This window comes from Arvicanthis niloticus, chromosome 16 (assembly GCF_011762505.2).
Source record: "Arvicanthis niloticus isolate mArvNil1 chromosome 16, mArvNil1.pat.X, whole genome shotgun sequence".
In the NCBI taxonomy this organism is placed as follows: Eukaryota; Metazoa; Chordata; class Mammalia; order Rodentia; family Muridae; genus Arvicanthis; species Arvicanthis niloticus.
In genome coordinates, this window is record NC_047673.1 from 70484748 (window position 1) to 70504299 (window position 19552).

At 50.0% G+C, this 19552-nt stretch overlaps 2 long non-coding RNA genes across 9 annotated transcripts; one reads left to right on the forward strand and one right to left on the reverse strand.

Annotated features, from left to right (window-relative positions):
• Positions 1-4915: 4915 nt before the first annotated feature.
• On the reverse strand, positions 4916-14921 carry LOC143434750 (uncharacterized). Of its 8 annotated transcripts, none has more exons than XR_013104508.1 (5): positions 14536-14921; positions 13807-13955; positions 10045-10345; positions 5985-6164; positions 4916-5746 (listed from the first exon to the last, which is right to left on the reverse strand). It is a non-coding gene; the product is annotated as an uncharacterized LOC143434750 (long non-coding RNA). The 8 variants fall into 8 exon arrangements; XR_013104509.1 differs by lacking the exons at positions 4916-5746; positions 5985-6164 and adding exons at positions 12290-12435; positions 12527-12633 and having other exon boundaries at positions 6861-10342; XR_013104506.1 differs by lacking the exons at positions 4916-5746; positions 5985-6164 and adding exons at positions 12290-12435; positions 12527-12633 and having other exon boundaries at positions 6862-10345.
• On the forward strand, positions 13951-19027 carry LOC143434751 (uncharacterized). The gene is made up of 3 exons (XR_013104510.1): positions 13951-14088; positions 14951-15585; positions 16108-19027. It is a non-coding gene; the product is annotated as an uncharacterized LOC143434751 (long non-coding RNA).
• The last annotated feature ends 525 nt before the right edge of the window (positions 19028-19552 follow it).

A 19552-nucleotide genomic window follows, 5' to 3' on the forward strand; every position in this document is an offset into this window, starting at 1 on the left:
TCCTATCATTAGGCAGAGGCAGGTAAGTAGATCTCTGGATTTGAGGCCAGACTGGTCTCCATGACAAATTGTAGGATAGCCATGTCTATGTAGAGTGTCCCTAAAGTAAATAAGTCAGAATAGTTTACACGTTTTTACATACAGGGCTGACAAATGGCTCTGGGTGGCTCACCTGCCATCAAGCTTAAGGACCTGAGTTCAAGCCCCAAGACTGGATTTCCCAGGGTGGGGACTCCCAGGAGACCTACAAACTGTCCTCTGACTTCCACATTCAAGCCGTGGCATGTGTGTACACTCACACCTGCACACAAAAGAAAAAAATTGAAAACTCTTTCTTCCCAATTCTAGTCTGTATCATGGGTATGTGCACCAGTGTTTTGTTTTTATTCCTGTGTGGATTTTTGCTTATTTCCATATGTATGAGTTTCTGTAGTATTGTATTTATCAGTTTGTCCATTTACATATATTTTACTTTGATTTTTGATAATTGTGCCTGTGGGGATGTGTGTGCCCTCAGAGGCCAGAAGAAGAAGTCGGGTCTCCTAGAGCTTGACTCACAGGTGAGCTTTTTTTCTTCTAGTCACCGTTCTGTTGCTGCAGAAGACACCATGACCAAGGTTGTGAAAATCTCTGAGCTACAGAGTACAGAGTAAGACCCTATGTCAAAGAAGGGAAGGCGGGGGAGGATGAGGGTCAGAAAGAGCAGCGGCTCTCGGCCTTCCCAGTGCTGCCATCCTTTAACACAGCTCCTCATGCTGTGGCGGCCCCAAACATAAGATTATTTTTGTTGCTGCTTCACAATGTAATTTTGGTACTGTTAGGAATCGTAATTTAAATGTCCGATATGCAGACCCTGTAAAAGGATCATTTGACCCTCGGGATGAGAACCTTACCCTGAGGGCTTACAGGTTAGAAGCCCCTGTTGCTTTTGCAGGGAGCCCAGATTCACTTCCACATGCACTCAGACACACACATCTATATGTGTGTGTAATGAGGTTCTCCCCCTTGAAAAGCCCAAGCCCATTCTTGCCTTGGGGCTGTGTGCGTGTGTGTTACAGCAAAACTCAAAAAAAAAAAAAAATACACCTTAGCAGTCTGAGCTTTCTAAACGAAAAGGCCTCGTGCTGTGAGAGTTAAGCTGTATCCATGGCAGCTGACAGATTACAGGAAGACCAACCCCAACGCCTGACAGTTGGCACACACCAGGGGAGAATTCTGTGCTCCTGTTGACCCGTGATCTTGTGGTCTAGGAAAGGACAGCTATCCTGGAGGGCTTTCCCACCAGGTTGAGGGTGTATGTGAAACGCCTTGGCAGCCAGTGCAATAGAAATAGTAGCTACAGTGGGGTGGGAAGGTGCCTCATCTGGCCTTTACACCCCATCAGTAGGCTGTTGAGATATAGTATTCCCCAGAACCTTGCAGCAGGATGTGGGCATGTTGACCCTTTCTCCATTTGGACCTTGCTCCAATAAACTGGCCAGAGGAACTAGTGCCCCTTTCCTGCTGTCTGTATGACCGTAGTCTCCTCCAATTCCAACAAGAAAAGTTGGTGCCTCCCTCATAAGGAGTGCCACCTCTCTAGCAGGAAATAGAGTGGACTTTGGCACTGGGCAAGCAGGAAGGTGTGATCTGCTAAAGGGTCCAGCCTGGCACAGGTGGCAGTGGGGGTTCGGTCTGCCCTGGTGCCTGAGCTGTGTGAAGATCTAGGTACACACAGAGCCACAGATTCACTGCTGTCGCCTCCTGTTACACAGGCACTACTGGCTCATGCCACATCCTGGCACATGTAACTAGGTGTTGTCCGTGGGGACAGGAGTGTCATCAGGCTGCTCACATCTGCTTTGGAGCAGCTTGCATCAGGGACTCTTGCATTCAATGACGATTTACCTCCAAGGAGTTGGGCGTATCAAGATGGAGCTGGTGTCTCCTTCCTACCCACCACTTGCCAGAAACCCATTGAACTGGACAACAAACACAGATTTTATACTTTTTTTTTTTTTCAAGACAGGGTTTTCTGTACCCTTGGCTGTCTTGGAACTCACTCTGTAGACCAGGCTAGGCTCAAACTTGCATTCACCTGCCTCTACCTTATGAGCGCTGGAATTAAAGGCATGAACCAGCACTACTTTGGGAACTTCGTATTTTCTATGAGAAGCAAATGGCCACAGAAGCAGCTGCTGATGCTTTGGTAATATCTCCACATGAATTTGCTTTGCATTTCCCTGACAGCTTGAGTTACTGAACACTTGGGGATAGTTCGTGAGCATTTGTGGTTTTTGTTGTTGTTGTTTTTTTTTTTTAAACTCTGTCGAGTTCATTTGCCCATTTGTTTATTGGCAGTTTTATTTCCTTGGTGTTGAATTTCTGCAATTCTTGCTGGGCAAGATGATGCATGACTTTAATCCCAGCTCCCAGGAAGCAGAGACAAGAGTTCAAGGCCAGCCTGATCTATATAGTTTCAGGCCAGCTAAGGCCAATTTTTTATAGGTCTTTATTAGATCTGAACGTTTTCTAGTTGACTCAACAGGCTCTTTTAAGTGAAGAACCATTTAGTCTGTAAATAAGGATGGTGTGACCTCTTCCCTCCCTCCTTTTACCCTTTTGTCTTGTTCTTATCTACTTGCTATATCTAGACTCAAGCACCAACCAAGAGTGGTGGCAGGGGGAAGAGGCAGGTAGAACTCTGAGTTCAAGGCCAGCCTGGTATAAAGAATTCCAGAACATCTACAGTACATAGTGAGACTCTGTCTCAAAAAAACAAGGGATGGGGGTTATGGTCTGGAGAGATGGGTCAGTGGTTAGGAGCACTGGAGCTGCTCTTGCCAAGGACCTGACTGGTTCTAGTACCCATGTGATGGTTTATAACCATTTGTAATTTCATTCTGGGGAATCCAGCTCCCTCTTAGGGCACCAGGCATGCAAATGGTAACACCATTTGCCAAACCACTTGTATACATGAAATAAAAATAAATCTTTAGGGAAAAAAAAGATTCAAGCTTTGTATAAAATAAGAAGGAAGACATTTTTGTCTTGTTCTTGGTTCTAAAGGAAATGCTATGTCTCCATGTAATGTTGGCTATAGGTCTGTTGACACAGCCTTTATTATCTTGAGATATGTCCTATCCTTAAAGGCTCCAGAACTCTGGGGGCTGAAGAGATAGCTCAGCAGTTAAGAGCACTGGCTACTCTTTCAGAGGTCTTGAGTTCAATTCCCAGCAACCACATGGTGGCTCACAAATATCTGTAATGAGATTTAATGCCCTCTTCTTGTGTGCATGAAAACAGAGCTTAAAAAAAAAAAAAAAAAAAAAAAAAAAGACTCCAGAACTTCTATCATGTTGAACTTTGTTAAATGCCTTTTCAGCATCAATTGAAATGATTATGTGGTTTCTGTCCTTAAGTTTCCTTATATATGTGTTACACTTAATGATTTGCATATATTAAACTAACCTTGCCATTCTGAGATGAAGCCCACTTGCCCATAAAGTGTAATCCCCTTAATGTGTTCTTGAATTCAGTGAGCAGGTATTTTGTTAAGAATTTTTCTTTCTATGCTTATCAATCAAAGTAGTCTATAGTTTTCTTTCTTCTTTTGTTTGTTTTTGTTTTTTGAGACAGGACCTGTGTAGCTTTGGTTGTCTTGGAACTTCCTGGTTTAATCCTCTTGCAAGAGGAGCTGAAGTTCAAAGCCAGGTCTCAGCTATATAAGACCTTGGAGAGAGAGGTTTGGGAACATGGCAGGAAGTGGGGGGGAGGAGGGGAGGGAGGAGGAAGAGCATTGAACCAGGGTCTCACTGTCTGCTAGGCAAGTGTTCTAACACTGAATGATGTCTAAAAACATTAGTTTTTAAAGAAAAACAAAAAGTGCCATTAGCCTGCAACCCGCCCAGTTAAAAGAGGAAGCTAGGGCCAGGCTGAGTGTAACCTGTAACCCCAGGGCTTGGGAGACAAGGGCAGGAAAATCAGAAGTCCAAGGCCAGCCTGAGCTTCAAGAGACCCTGTTTCAACAAAACCAAAGACAAAGAGGAATCCCAGAACTGGTAGTGTTGCTCAGTGGTGGTGCATGTGACCACCATGCACCTGACTCTTGGCTCCATCCCCACAACTCAAAAAAATGGAGGTGTCTGGAACTAAAACTCCAGCCGCTGGTTTCCTTTCCTGGAAGCTGGTCCTGGAGCTTTCACACCTGCCCTTCTGGACATGGCCCTGACAGGGCAGAGCTGACTTCAGCTTGCTCTCAGCTTTCACCAGATGAGACTACAGCTCTCACTGGGCAGGGGCCGGCCCTTCTGGGCTGAATCTTGTTGCCATAGGGCAGTTACCCTTTCAGGAAGGCCTGAGATCTTTCCTGGTTGACAATGAAAGGACATTGCTGTCCTCTGTTGTCAGCCCCACTGGGTGGGACCCTGAAGGAGAACGTGAAGGTACCAGGCCCAGCATCTCACGGAGACCAGTTCTTCTGGAAGCTCCAGCCAACAGAGGCAAGTTGTTAGAAATGCAAAGTACCAGACACCACCCTTGATCTAACCAGAAACTCTGGGGGTGGGGGGGATGGGAGTAGGACACCCGGCTGCCAACACCACCAGTGTTTTTGCAAGCCCCCAGGTGTCTCTGACACACCACCCTTGAGAACCCAGTTGAGACCAGCTGCTGCAGTTGGTCTGATGCTGTCACTGTAGTCACTGGATGTATTTGGGTGGGGGAGGGGAACAGCCTCTACAGCTCTGCCTCGCCCTCCTGAGAGCTATGTTTGCAGGTGTGTGCCTCCACTCCCACTCGAAAGCCTGGGTCCTGGAAACCTTCTAGTGCCAAGCAAACAGAGATAGCTTGCCACCAGGAACTTTGGGTCTCATGTTTTATTAGCTCCTGGTCTAGTTTGGTTTTTGTTGCTACGATAAACACCATAACCAAATGCTACTTAGAAAAGGGTTTATTTGGCTTACACGTCCACCTCAAAGTCCACGCTCAAGGGAAGTGAGGCAGGAACCGGAAGCAGGAACGATAGAGAAGCCGATGCCTGCGCTGTTCGTGGCTTGCTCAGCCTGCTCTTTTATTCAACCCCAAAACACCTGCCCAGGGGTGACACGTCCACTATGGGCTAAGCCCTTTCACAGCAATCATTAATCAAGAAACATGTCTCACAGACACGCCCCACAGGTCAGTCTGTCAGACTCCTCAGTTGAGGATCCCTCTTTCTAGATGACTATAGTTTGTCAAACTAACAAAGCCTAGCCAGTGCAGCTGCTGCGGAACAGCTGTCGCCCGAGAAGTAAGGAAGTAGTAGCTTAACAGTTTGCTCATGAGTCGGCGTGTGGCCTGGACCATCTCCTCTTTCTTCTGCTTTGTTAGCTCTGATGGCTGAAAGCTACTGAGGAGTCACTGGAAGTTGACTTGGTCCCATGTTCTGCTTCCTGTTCTAAGGCCCCTCACCAGCCCAGACCTTGGGTCTCCCAGGCTATTGGTAGTCATGTAGGGGCTCCCAGGTTGATGGCCTTCAGGTGTGGGTCCTGTGATCAGGAACTCAAAACTGCTAGTCAAGAGCTCCCAGATCCAAGGGAAGGAAACAGAGTCCAGGCTCGTTAGAGGACTGTCCGCACCGAGTGGGTGCTGCTGTCTTTGGGAGACACACTCTGTCACTTGTTTGTGTATGGCCAGCATCCATTTTTCCCCTCTTTCCTTTCTTCCTGGTCCTTTGAGTGAAGAAAGGACAAGCCGTGCAGGATGTACTGAGACCGCAGCCGGTGCTCTGCAAACCAACCCGTGGCTCAGAAATCAGGTCTGTGGCACTCGGAACCTGAGAAACCTTTTAGTGTTCCGGGAGGAGCAGATGCGGGCCCTGCTGGGGGTGGTGGCTGAACAGCAGGGCTGGCTTTGCAGTTAGCGACTAGAGGGAGCTTTCCTAGGTTCATGAGGACAAAGATCCTCATGTGGATGGGGACTTTAAGAATTTCAAACCCACCCGCCTTCGCCTCCAGTACACGTACCCTGTCTTTTCAATTTTCCAGACAGCACATTCTATTTGGATCGAGTGGGTCTGTGCTGTCGTTATTCTTGAGCCTTCATGCCCACATGGCGGGACTTCCAGATTGTCCAACATTTGCAGCAGCAGCTGGCTCCTCTGCAGGCATTGGCTGCACATTCCTCGCCCCTCCCAGATTTTGAACCTGTCCAAATTAGGAGGAAGTTGAAGCTCCCCTGGCTGTTGCAGTCTGTGTCACAACCCACACTGCCTGTGTAACCATCAGCAGCCGTCCTACTACTCAAGTTTTAACCTTTTAGAATTGCTTGCTCCTCAGCCTGGCTTCAGAGAGCACACCCAGGTCTTTAGGAGCGGAGCGGGTCTGACCTTGTGGCGCTGCCTTGGGAGGGGAAGGCGATCTTATTGCTTTGCTGCCATCTAGTGGACACATTCAGTCCTGCAAGGACTTACTACTTTGGGTCCCACATTCTGCTTTTGGACCTCGTTTCTATTTCCTTTTCTAAAATCTTCATTATGTTTCTTTATGTGTGGTAAGGACGCTCAGCACTGCATGAGTGGAGGTCAAGGACAGCTTGCAGGAGACGATTTTCTCTTCCACCGTGTGGGTCCTGGGGGTCTCACTTAGACCTTCAGATTGGGCAACAAGTGGCTTTATACCATTGAGTCAACTTGCTGATCCATTGGCCAAGTCTACCAGTGAGCCCCTCCTCCCCCTTCCTCCCCCTTCCTCCTTCTCCTCCCTTCCTCCTCCCCCCTTCCTCCTCCCCCTCCCTTCCCCTCCCTCCTCCCCCTCCCTTCCTCCTCCCTCCTCTGTCTTCCCCCTCCCTCCCTCCTCCCCTCCTCTTCCCCCTCCTCCTCCCCTTCTCCTTTGAGACAAGGTCTCAGTAGGTAACCCAAGCTAGTCTCAAGTTCATGACCTCTTGAGTGGTAAGATTACAGCGTGCTACCAAAAGTCTGTATTACCCATGATGAAACAGAGGGAACAACACAAATCAACATCAAATACTGATGTCCATCCTGTGGGACGTTAGACCTGCCAATCACACTGAAGGACAATGTAAGCTGGGTGCAGTGGCTCGCTCACATCTGTCACCCTGCATTCAGGAAGCCAACATCTGAGGCTTGCTTTGAGTTTCAGGCTACACCGTGAATTCCAGGCCAGTGGGCTATGATGAAGTTTCCCCTTTTTCTCCCTCCAAACATTTGTTCTTACTTGTTCATTAACTTTTTGTTGTTTGGGGTTTGGTTGGTTTTGAAACAGGGCATCTCTATGTAGTCCTGGCTGTCCTAGAACTCACTGTGTAGACTAGGCTGGCTTTGAGATCACAGAGATCTGACTGCCTCTGCCTCCCAAGTGCAGGGATTAAGGGCGTGCTTGGTCCCATCTATACTTTCTTTTGAGTTCCCTAAGCATCTTGTTAGCTTTCAACCTGCCCAGGCCCGTGGAAGCTGAAGCCAGGAGTGTGGCTTCCTGATGGTACAGGTGAGGAACACCTGGTCTGCATACACATAGCAGCAAGCCTGTGCAGGAGCAGCATCAGGACCAGCTGTCAGTCAGGATGTGACTGCTAACAGCAGTTTCCACATTGTATGAGACGACTGCTCTGTGCTGTGTCTTTAAAGTAGTGGGATCCAGATAACGAAGTTGAAGTTGGCTCTCACCATGCTATCCCAGGCTCTGTAGAGGGGGATGGTTATTTTTGTGTCATTGTGAGAAAATATCTGATGGGAACAGAATGAATATCTAGCTGGATGGTGGGTGGCGGCTCACACCTTTAATTCCAGCACTTGGGAGGCTACAAGTTCTAGGACAGCCTAGGCTACACAGAGAAACCTCATCTCAATTAATTAAATAAATGAATAAATAAATAATTTTTTTGATTCAGAGCTTTCCACCCATAGCTCTTCATTCCATCAGTTCTGGGTCCCTGTGAGGCAGAGGCAGAACACCATGGCAGTGGGCCGTGTGTAGGAAGAACAAGGTTGTTTATCTCAGTTAGATGGAAAAGACAGATAGAGACAGGAAGGGACAGGGGCTTGGTGTAACTTTCAAAGATGCCCCTCCCATCCTACTTCCTCCAGCTTGGCTCCACCTCCTAAAGATTCCACCATCTCCCCAAAGTCACCAACAGCCAGGGACCAACTCCAGCACTGGATCCAGGGGAGACACACGGAAGCGGGGATCATCTTCCCTCCAGCAAGCAGGTCTGGGGAGAACTGGAGAAAGTACACCGCTGGCCTGTTCCCTCACGACCACAAGCTAACTGCCTCTCACTTTAAAGGGGTGGTGTACTCTGGACTTCATCTCATGTGGCCTCATCCATCTTCAGAGAGGCTGCTTCCTCTGGGAACTAACTACTACAGTCTGAGAGGTGTAATCCATTCCGAAATTCAGGCTAAAAATCCCAACCCCAGCTCAACAAACCACCTAGTGGGTGGGTCCTCAGGGAGCCTCCCCAGTAGGAGGGATCCTTAGAGAGAAGCCAGAGAGCAGAAGAAGGAGCCTCTACTCCTTAATCCCTCCTGGCATGTGAGGACACAGGTGTCTCCCCTGGAGGACGCAACAAGAAAGAGCCATCTTAGGAAGGGACACAGCCTCTCCAGACACCAAACCCCACCACATCCTGATCTTGGTCTTCCAACCCTCCAGAACAGTGGTTCGGTTTGGAAACAGAGTTACATAGCCCAGGCTAGCTCTGAACTTAATCAGTTGCCAAGGATGACCCTGGTCTTCTGATCCTCCTGACCCACGCTGCGATTATGGATGTCTAGCCCTGCTGATTTTTGCCAACCTGAGGATCGAGGGCCTCCCTGAATGCTAGACAGGCACTCTACCACGGCCCTCAGCCTTCAGAACTCTGAAAAAGACTTTATTTGATTGCACACCACAAATAAACAGTAGCACAGACGAGGAAATACCTCCTCAGATTCCTCACCCCGTAACCAACCTTCTTTGCAGCCCCACAAGGTGGAGTGCCTGTCTCTTCCAAGGACTCCCCTTGTTCTGTGGGCCTATAGGTTCTGACAGACTCAAAATGTCAGCTAGAACCTCCCTGTCTTTCCTGCCCAGCCAGAGCTAAGGAGCCACTCCACCAGGCAGGTAGGTACTTTAGAAGGCTCTCTACTGAGGCTCCCTCCCCACCCAGCTCCCTTCTTTGAGGTCCCCAGCAGGACCAAAACTAATTCCAGCACCCTCTGCAGCCTCACCACCCCACACCACCAACTCCCCTGCCCTAACTTGTAGTTGCCTGGGCCTGGCTCCGTTATGGGTCTCGACACAAGGTTGTGTTGGGCCTGGTAGGGCAGTCCTTCCTGTTTGGCAGAGCTGCAGTGGTGTCTGGGTCACCCTTCCAAGCAGGAACCCACGACCGAGGAAGCCCAGTAGCAAGTCTCTATTGATCTGGAGCCTCCAATAAGCTCGGTAAACAAGGGAGGACTTGAAAGGAGAATGCTCAACCACCGTCCGTGTCCCCTACAGTGACTGTGGTTCTTCCACTCTGACCAGCTGGTCTCCAGGTCTCCCACACACAGAAAGCAGGGCATCCAGAGGCGGATCGGCCGCCACAGGAGTGGGAGGGCCCTACGCTAGCACAATAGCCACCACTTCCGCTGGATGCGCGATCCCTGCCCGCTCCTCCAGGGCACGGGTCTCCGGGACACTCTGCACCCATTTGGTGGTTCAATCGTTCCTCACTGGCTTCCCGGGAATTAAGTGTCAAGGAAAGTATGCTTCCTTTGTGCAAACTAGGAGACACTCGCATAGAGTCTGTGGATCTGGGTCACCCCTCCCGCTCTGGTCTGGGGACTGTGTGCCCCAGGCTCGCAAGACGGCCACCAGAGGGTGCACGAGCGCCGCCACGAGGGCCGGACTCCCAGCGCCCCCGGCACAGGATTCAGGCCAGGGTGCTGAGGAAGATCAGACCTGGACCGATCTGTGAGTGCCTCTGCCTAGGGATGTCAAGCGATGATGCTGGCACTGTGGGGGGACCATCGTGATGAGTCTCTTTAGGACCCGAGCCATCGGTTACTACCAGTCCGAGAACCCAGTTGGGTCATTGTGTTACCTCCATCTGGCGGGGCTGGTCCGGGGCTGGCCCTCCTGGAACCGAAGTCTCTGGCCCATGACAGCAAGCACTACCTAGGTAAGGGGTATGATTTCAAGGCTCCCTTCAACGGGCAGTGGCCTGGAGGTGGCCTGGAGACCCTTGGAAGCTCTAATCCTTCAGGAACTGGTCTCAGAGGTTGGGAGCGAGGAGCCTCCTGGTCCTAGTGCACTCCTTCCCCAAACCGTAAATTTGCCCTTATGCATGAAAACTACAACCGGATGCTGATCTTTCGGCTCTGTCCCGCCCATAAGGAGACCTGCTGGAAACAAACAAACAAACACATGTAAAATGTCCCAGAGAATAAGATGCAGGCTAGGGGATTTGGATATGAATTCTGTAAAAATTACACTGGTGGGGCTGGAGAGATGGCCAGGACAAGCCCAGGACACAGCATAAGCCCTTCTCCAATAGCAAGGCCATGGTCTACCTCTAACACTGTACTCCACCAGCCAGGGCCTAGCCTCAAGGTCCCCCATCGACCGCCACCCCAAACCACCTCTTTCCTTGCCTCCCTTCCCCCACCTGAGAGCATTGCAAGACCAGAGAGAGAGATGCCACACTGTTCCCCATGGCAGTGGAGATAGATACCACACCGTTCCCCATGGCACTGGATTCACCCTCTTGAACCTGGACAGAGGCCATCCTGACCCAGGATGAGGATCTGGTCCCTTCTCATTAACTCATCTCCCTGTCAGCATCAGGGCTGCCACCCATCCAGAAAGAACAGGACCCTCCCTGCTCATACAGGCCACTTCTCTTCAGACCCAGTTCCCTGAAGTGACTTACAGTCACCCACAAAGCAACTAGCATTTCCCTCCAAGCTAAATGGTGAGAACCCCTGCTCCAGTGGCCAGGATTGGGCCCTCAGAACTTGGTGGTGTTAAGGGGATGGGGGTAAGAGGAGAGGCATTCACTGAGGCCCAGCACACATGGATAATTTCCAACTGTTGAGGTTTAAAGTTGGTCTGGAGACAAAGAAAGAGCTGGGACAACCCAAGAAAAGAGAGGCTTTTTTTGGTTCTCCAGACACTGATGAACCAAGGTTGTTGCAGGATATTTGATCACGTTGTGAACCCCGAGATTGTGTAATTCACTGGGGAAAAAAACAAACAAACCTATTTTTAGTTGTGGTGTGGCTCAGCCCTTAGTACACACCTTTAATTGTAAACAATGATATCAAAATTCATCAAAGAAGGACCCATGTTTGGCAGTGATGATGTCTATTGAGTGGCAGACCAAGTGATGAATCAGAGAAAGATTTAACAGAATAAGATATACCCAACACTCATGGGAACAGGGAGAAACTGAGGGGGTTCTTAAGAGAGAAAGGAGAAAGGAAGGTAGCTTTACTGGGACAGCCATACAGAGAGACTGCAGAGATGGAACAAGTTAGACACAGGTGAAGACCGAACAAGCAGAGGATGAGAAGCGGCCAGAAGATTAGAACAGATTGCCAGAATTCATATGAGGCCAAGCAGAGTAATTCAGTAAGAATTCAGAGTAAATCAGTCATCTTGGGGAGAGAGAGAGAGAGAGAGAGAGAGAGAGAGAGAGAGAGAGAGAGAGAGAAACAGCTGAGTCAGAACAGATGAGTTGTTTTGTTTTTGAGACAGGGTTTCTCTGTGTAGCCCTGGTTGTCCTGGAACTCACTCTGTAGACCAGGCTGGCCTCAAACTCGGAAATCCACCTGCCTCTGCCTCCCAAGTGCTGGGATTAAAGGTGTGCGCCATCACCGCCCGGCCTGGCTGAGTTGTTGAAACAGCCGGCTAGGGTTCAGAAATAACTAGAAAGAGCAAACTTATTCAGCAGTAAGTCTCAGAGGCTGAGAACATTCTAGACTTAGATAAGATTGTACAAAACTGATGCCCCAAAGTTACCTCTGTACATGTGCCATTGGCACGTGTGTGCATCCCTCCACAGAATAAATAAAAGCACAAAAGATACCACCAGCAAAAAGCTGGGGTCTTTCTCCATTGAACTGTGCTGTGCTGGCCTCTTGAGGACTCTGCCTTAGCCTCCTGTGTAGCTGGGACCAGAAGAATGTGTCGCTACACTTGGCTGGCCCCCTCTTGCCCTTTTATGTTTTGATCTATAGGCTTGGGTAGAGCTGCAGGTAAAATGGTTGCCAAGCATTCAAGAGGACCTGGATTCCATCTCCATCCTGCAAAGGAAGAAATCTGAACTATGTCTTTGTGTAACTTACACAACAGTTATCTAGGCAAAATCCTCATAAAAGTCAGGCAGGATGGTGCATGTCCTTAATCCACTTGGGAGGTAGAGCCGAGAGGACCGCAAGTTCAAGACTACTGTCAGAAATGTAGTGAGTGTCTGGGCAACATGAGATCCTGTCTTGAAAACAAGATAACAACAACAATAAGGAAAAAGAAAACATTATCTCATGTGTATGGGTGCTTTGCCTGCATGTACATCCGTGGACTACCTTCATGCAGTACTTGAAGAGGCCAGAAGAGGGCACCTGATGTCACGGAGCTGGAGGTGAAGAGTTGAGTGTCACCATGTTGGTGCTGTGAATTGAACCCAGGTTCCCTAAAAAAGCAACCAGTGCTCCTAATTCTTGAGTCCCCTTCCCCAAATTTTTATAAATACTGAAATATATAAAAGGAACGTGGAGAATCACAACCATGTAACACAGAAATCCTTGAGAGAACAAGCTAGTGGGAGGACCCAAAGGTAATGACTGACGGGGCAGTGTTCTGTCAGGGGAACTAACACAGGACCCACTGTAGTAGGATTAAGGGGCACAGGGGGAAGCTGAGACCTCTGTCGCCTTAGAGGTCAGTTCTGCCCACCAGCACTCTTCTAGGCTAGAATACCTAGGACACTGCTGGAGTTAACTGTTTACCAAGTCCCCTCCCCACTGGAGAAGAACCCCATTTCTGCTTTCCCAGGGTAGGTGCCAAGGCACTGTAGGCTCAGTAGCAATGACACAGACAAGGAGACTGAGCACAGCATGTTTCCGCAGGAGAGGGACAACCAAGTGCCCCCAGCCAGCCAAGGGAGCAGCTTGGCTCTGGCCAGGTCTGAGATCCCTAACACAAAGCATCCCACCAGGGGTGCACCCCATCCTGCCAGCTGCTCAGGAAGCGGGGAGAGGCTGGCACTACCACAGCAGTCAGGTGCTCCTCTTCATCCACCCTCGATAGATCCGTCCCCAGAAAAAAGAGGGCACTGGTTCCAGTCTAGATATTCTCACAGATATTTGTCAGTCCTTTCCTACTAAAGTGATGAGGTGATGCCCCAGGAGGCCCAGAGTAGCACAGGCTTGTCCTATGCTCACAGGCTGAGAAGCCCACCATCCACTAACCCTTTATCTGGTGCTTTACAAAAGGCCCTTTTCCCATAGCAGGGCTGTACGGTGGGAGGGGCTCCTCACCCCTAAGCTCTCCCGTGTCTCTGAAGGGCGTCCATCATCCCACTTAATGTAAATTACACTCAAAGAAATGGTCCTTAGATTCCCCCTTTCTCTCCTCTGTTTCTGTCCATGGCCGCACGTCCAGGACTTGGAACAGCGCCATGACCACACTCAGGACAGGCCCTGAGAGAACGTCAGCAACCAAGTAGCAACAAGACAAAAGAGACATGAACAAGAAAAGAGTAAAAGGTAGAAAGTAGGCTTCGATGCTTTGGGGTTTCCTTTGTATTTATTTTTAGCAAGGATTGTGTGCCTAGCTCTGCATTAAAATAGCTGATGCTACCAACCTTTGTTTCAGGGATCTGTGCGAGGCAGTTTCGCAGGTTTGTGCAGCCCGAAGGGAAGGTGATGGGTTGCCTGGCGCACCCAAGCTGAATCCAGAGCATTTGTCTCACAGGACCCTCTCCGGCTCACTGTGGGCTCACTGTGGTACCTGCTGGGTACGGAGGAAAACAAAAGCCAAACGCTTTGGACAAGGCTGAAAGCTGAGGAGGCAGCCATGCTTGAGGCTTAAGCTTCCAGAATGTATCTCCTGCTCGTGGTCTCCAGGGAGAGGCTGAACTGTCCAGGTGAGATTTCCACACCAGGCATCCCAAGGAGGCAGAAGAGAGGCTCACTGTTGGGTCTCACACTCCATTTTGGATTTGACGTTGAGAATACCCCCACCCACAAGGGGAAGGCTAAGGGAAGATTGCCTAGTTGGCAAACCCTACCTTAAGACGCCAGACTGGCCGGGCGGTGGTGGCGCACGCCTTTAATCCCAGCACTTGGGAGGCAGAGGCAGGCGTATTTCTGAGTTCGAGGCCAGCCTGGTCTACAGAGTGAGTTCCAGGACAGCCAGGGCTACACAGAGAAACCCTGTCTTGAACCCCCCCCCCCCCCCAAAAAAAAGACGCCAGACTGGGTCACCACCTCCTGTCAAGCCCATTAGTGCAAGCTATCTGGGAGAAACACATAGGCCCTGAGCTTCCAAGAGACCCTGAAGGCTGGAAGGGAGACGTTATGAAATACTTTACCCTTGTCCTTCCATGTCTCAGTACGGGTGACTTGTGGGCAATACCCTCCATGCAGAACTAGACGGAGTGGTCATCCTGTGCAGGAAGATTAACAGCGCCCTGCAAAGGATTCTGGGGAAGAGACAGTGTGACATAGGGACTTTAATTCATACTCTGGTCAGTTTTGCACTTGAGATGTCCAGGGCGTAGGTCAGAAGACTACATGCCAGGAGTGGCTAAGTTATTGCTTATCTACATAAGCACCCAGAAGTGTTACAAATTCAGGTTCTTTTGCAAAGTGATTTATGTACCATATGCGACCTGAGAAAGAATGATCTGACACTTCTGCCCCAAGGAACTTCTGCAAATCTGGCGAACTGCGGGTTGTGCGGTTCCTGGGCCGCTACTGCTGGAAAACAGCTGCGTTTCCTTCTAGGAGATCCTGTTGTACACACCAGGCCTTGCAGTGGGTAACGACACTACGACCTCTAATTTCTGTGTCTGTGACTGGAGATAAAGACTGTCTGGCCAGGAGGCCACAAGCTTTCGAATATCAAATTTCTGCTGCAGCGCCCTGCGGCTGTGTAACCATAGCAAAGTCAGGGTCCCAACCTCTCCAGGACCCCGAGGCTCGTGGTCTCCCACTGCGGAAGGATGCCTGTTCCCGGACTAGCGGCTCGGACTAGCGGCCTCTGGTAACCGATGCATGGATCCCTCTCCTCCCTCTGCTTTCCCCCTCCGGGGTTCCAGCTCTTGGTTTGCGTCTTGGCATCCGGATCCTCCGGGTCCCACCGCGCTCTGTCGCCTTGAGCATCCGAGCAGGTCCTGCCCCTGCCTCGGGCCAGAGGCGGACCCTGGTTGTAGAAGCAGCTTCAGGGTCTGCCCTGCCCCCCGCTCCGCGCGGAGAGCTGTTGCCAGGAACTGCAATATTAATAGGTACAAACTTCCTGGAAAGATTTTCGTCTTCGTAGTAGATGACCCCTCCTTGTCTGCCGGGGCAGGCGACCGGGGAGCCTGGGACCCACAGGAGCCGGAGACATTTGGAACATTTGGAGCTGAGGCTCAGGAGAGGTGAGGTTCATGGTTGGAGACCCACTTGGCGGGCTGGTCGCAGACGTCGCGCGGCAGGGTCTGGCTCGCCTTTGCTACGTCCCCTGCATTGGAGCCGCGATGTCCGACCGCCTGTCCTGTCCTCGGGAGCGCGCACGCCCTGGGCTACCCCGCCCGCATGCACTGGCCACAGCTCCTCCGGATCGGCTTCAGGGACCTCTGGTCACTTAGCAGCACCCAAACAACTCAGCAACTGGTGCCCATAGGTGCGCGCCATTCCTTCCTCTAGGATTACCTGGCCCAGAAGCGGTTGTAGCCAAAGCCACCTCTCTTTCCCAGTCGCTAAGAGAGGACAGATCGGGAGCCGCCTGGGCTCTGTGTGGTCAGTCCCTGCCAGCACCTTGCGGATAGTCAGGTCCCAGTGCCCATGCAGGATGCTCACTCCCAGTACAGTGACCGGAGTTCCCAAACCTTGTTTTGACTGTTTTTGTTTTTTTTTTTTTTTTTTTTTTTTTTTTTTTTTGTTTTTTTTTTTTTCGACAGGGGCATCTGTTCTGGATTGGTTGAGTGTTCCCCCACCTGAAAGTCATCATTCATTGAAAATATTTATTGAAGCCGGTGTGGCGGCAAGCTTGTAATCCCAGTACTCTGGAGGCAGAGGCAAGTGGTCTCCCACAGTTAAGTTCAGCCAGGTAGTGAGCCCTTGACTTAAACAAACGGATTATTGTTACAAAGCAAACACAGAAATCCTCTTTCCCCGAACTTGGGGAAAAAAAAAAAAAAAAAAAAAAAAAGACAGAATTGAAACATACAATGTGGCCAGATGGCCTTGGGATCTCAAGGAGGAGAGGCAGGAAGGGGACAGACAGCAGGACAGAGCTGTGTTTGTAGAAGTGTTTAGGGTTGGGACTGGGTGGTTGGGAATGAGCAAGCCAGCCTCCCAGGCTCATTCACAAAGATGAAGACTGGCCTTGCTGGTTCCACCGGTGGTGTGGCATTCAGAACAGCAGTTCTGGGCATGCTGGGTTTGATGCACCCATTGAACATCCAACAGTAGGGCGGAGCAAATACTGGTCAGACAGGTCTCCAAGACGAGATGGCAGACTGAGGGAAACACCTGAAGGAACCGCCAGCCAGCCACCTCTGCTTATGGAGCACGTGACATTACAGTAATTATTTTAGACATAGGGTCTCACTACGTAGGCGTACCTGGCCTGGAGCTCTCTGAAGATCAGGCTATCCCCGATGCAAAGATCAGCCTGCCTCAGTCTCCTGAGTGCTGTCATCCCAGCCTGAAGTAAAAAAATTTAAATTTAACTAATTTAAATTGAAAAAGTTATTGACTTGAAAAATCTTTATTATGTCTGAAACAACTAGAGTATAAACATCTGTTTTTTCTTTTTCCCCCTTTCCCTTCTCCCTCTTGCTCAGTCCCGCTCGCTCTGGGCCCCTCTGGCTCAGTCCTGATTGTAAGTATACTGTAGCTGTCTTCAGATACCCACAAGAGGGCATCAGATCCTATTACAGATGGTTGTGAGCCTTCATGTGGTTGCTGGGATTTGAACTCATGACCTCCAGAAGAGCAGTCAGTGCTCTTAACCACTGAGCCATCTCTCCAGTCCGTCATCTGTGTTTTTCAATACGTCCACATTGGGTTGTTTATAGTCACCTCTAAGTCCAGCTCCCAGGAATGAGGGGACACTGAAGCAATAGAGAGGTATCCTGTGTGCTGTCCTCTGGGGACAAGGGACAGATGGAGGACAAGGCAACTAGGAAGGTGTTACATCGTCCCCCTACAGCCTTCATCATCCAGTTTCCATATCTAGGCAAGAATTGACCTGCCTCTAATCTGGCACTTACCAGGCAGAGCGGGCATTGTTTTGCCCAGTGAGTACACAGGCACTTTCATTTTCCAAAGCCCTGACCTCTGGTTAATGGACTGGCATTGCCCTGTCAGCTACAACTGGAAGCCACCTGTGCCACTTCTTTGTCACCTGTGTGAAAAGCATAAATGCTCTGTGCCCTGTCTTCCATGCCAGAGTGAGTAGTAATTGTCCATAACTTGGCTCCTCTGGGAGTCTGGATCCCTGAGGCACTGGGTAGGTAGGGCAGAGCCTTCCTCTTCACGCTCCATCCCTGATCAGTGGTCATATATTCATGGTTGAATGATGACCATCACTGTGATCTGTGGTGGACTTCCAGCTACAGAACCTGGTTGGAAGTGGCTTGCAGACCAGGTGCAGGGGCGCGCCCTCTCAGCAGCAGCATCCATCCCATGACCCATGGGTTAGGTAGAGCAGGGCAGGTTTCGGCCACTACTGAAGAGAGAATTGAATGAGACTTTGCAAAGCACAAGGATCACATCTCTGGGCCTGCTGCCCAGTGGGCTGAGCTGCCGGGTGCATGTGCTGCTGGGGCTCCAGATGAGATGGTATGGCATGCGGAAAGAGGCTAGGGACAGGTAGGAAGAGGCAGAGAGAAGCACGAACTCCTCTAGGTACTGGGCCTGTGTCAGGAAGGAGAGAGGCAAGAGAGCAGATTGGGCTTCAAGGCTGGAACAGCCTCCTTACTGTGCTGACCTCCTGCTGGGCACTTCTAGTCACGTGACCTCTTCACTTTATAACCCATAATAAAGCTGGGTGTGGTCGTGAACCCCTTTAATTCCAGCACTTGGGAGGATTGCCATGCACACACACAAATACATTCGCAAATGAAAAAAACACACATGAGGACTGGTGAGATGGCTCAGCGGTCACGAGCACAGGCTGCTCTTCCCAAGGTCATGAGTTCAATTCCCAGCAACCACATGGTGGCTCACAACCATCTCTAGGGAGACCTGCTGCCCTCTTCAGGCAGGCAGATGTATATGCAGCAGAGCACTCATTAAATAAATAACGTTAAAAAAAACCACACACACACATGAACTCACACATGCAAGCACATATACAAATACCAATTTTTAAAAACACACTCACAAACATACACAAAACTCACAAACACAAATACAAGCATAGGCATACACACAGCCACAGGTTACACACTGAGGTGAGAGCAGCCTCTTTTTAGGTTACCCCTTCCTCTTAGCTCCACCGACCTCATTCCCCAGAACTCTGCTTTCCCAGTTGTTCAGTTTGGGAAACTGAGACCTGGGCAAAATCCCCTCGCTGAAATAAATGCCTTTCAAAGTTCACCTGAGCCTTTGTCTTGCCCTGACATGGACTCTAGAGCCAGAGTCTCTGTTTCTATGTCCCTTGCCTCTCTGAGGTACAGAAAAAGGGTGGTCCCTTCCTCAGACTCTGTCTCTGTCTCTGTCTCTGTCTCTGTCTCTGTCTCTGTCTCTGTCTCTCTCTCTCTCTCTCTCTCTCTCAGCGTGATCATCTGACAAATGAGGGCAGAAATCTTGCAGAGGGAGGGAAGAGGGGTGTATTCTAGGTGAGAAGTGTAGTTGCTAGCAGAGGTTCTAAGTGTGTGTGCGCGTGCATGCGTGCCTGTGCACGTGTGGGTGTGTGTGTGTGTGGGTGTGTGTGTGTGTGCACGTGCGTGCGTGCCTGTGCACGTGTGTGTGTGTGTGTGTGTGTGTGTGTGTGTGTGTGTGTGGTGGTGGTGGTGGCTGAGGCAGGCAAGGTCTTACTATATAGCTCTGGGTGGCCTGGAACTCACTATGTAGACCAGGCTGTCCTCAGACTCACAGAGAGCCACCTGCCTCTGCCTTTCCCATGCTAAGATTAAAGACATGTGCCACCATGTTTTGGGGTTTTTTTTTTTGTTTGTTTGTTTGTTTTGGGTTTTTTTTTTGTTTTTTGTTTTTTGTTTTGTTTGGTTTTTTGGGTTTTTTTTTGAGACAGGGTTTCTCTGTGTAGTTCTGGCTGTCCTGGAACTCACTCTGTAGACCAAGCTGGCCTCAAACTCAGAGATCCCCCTGCCTCTGCCTCCCAAGTGCTGGGATTAAAGGAGTGCACCACCACTGCCCGGCCTAAGACATGGTTTT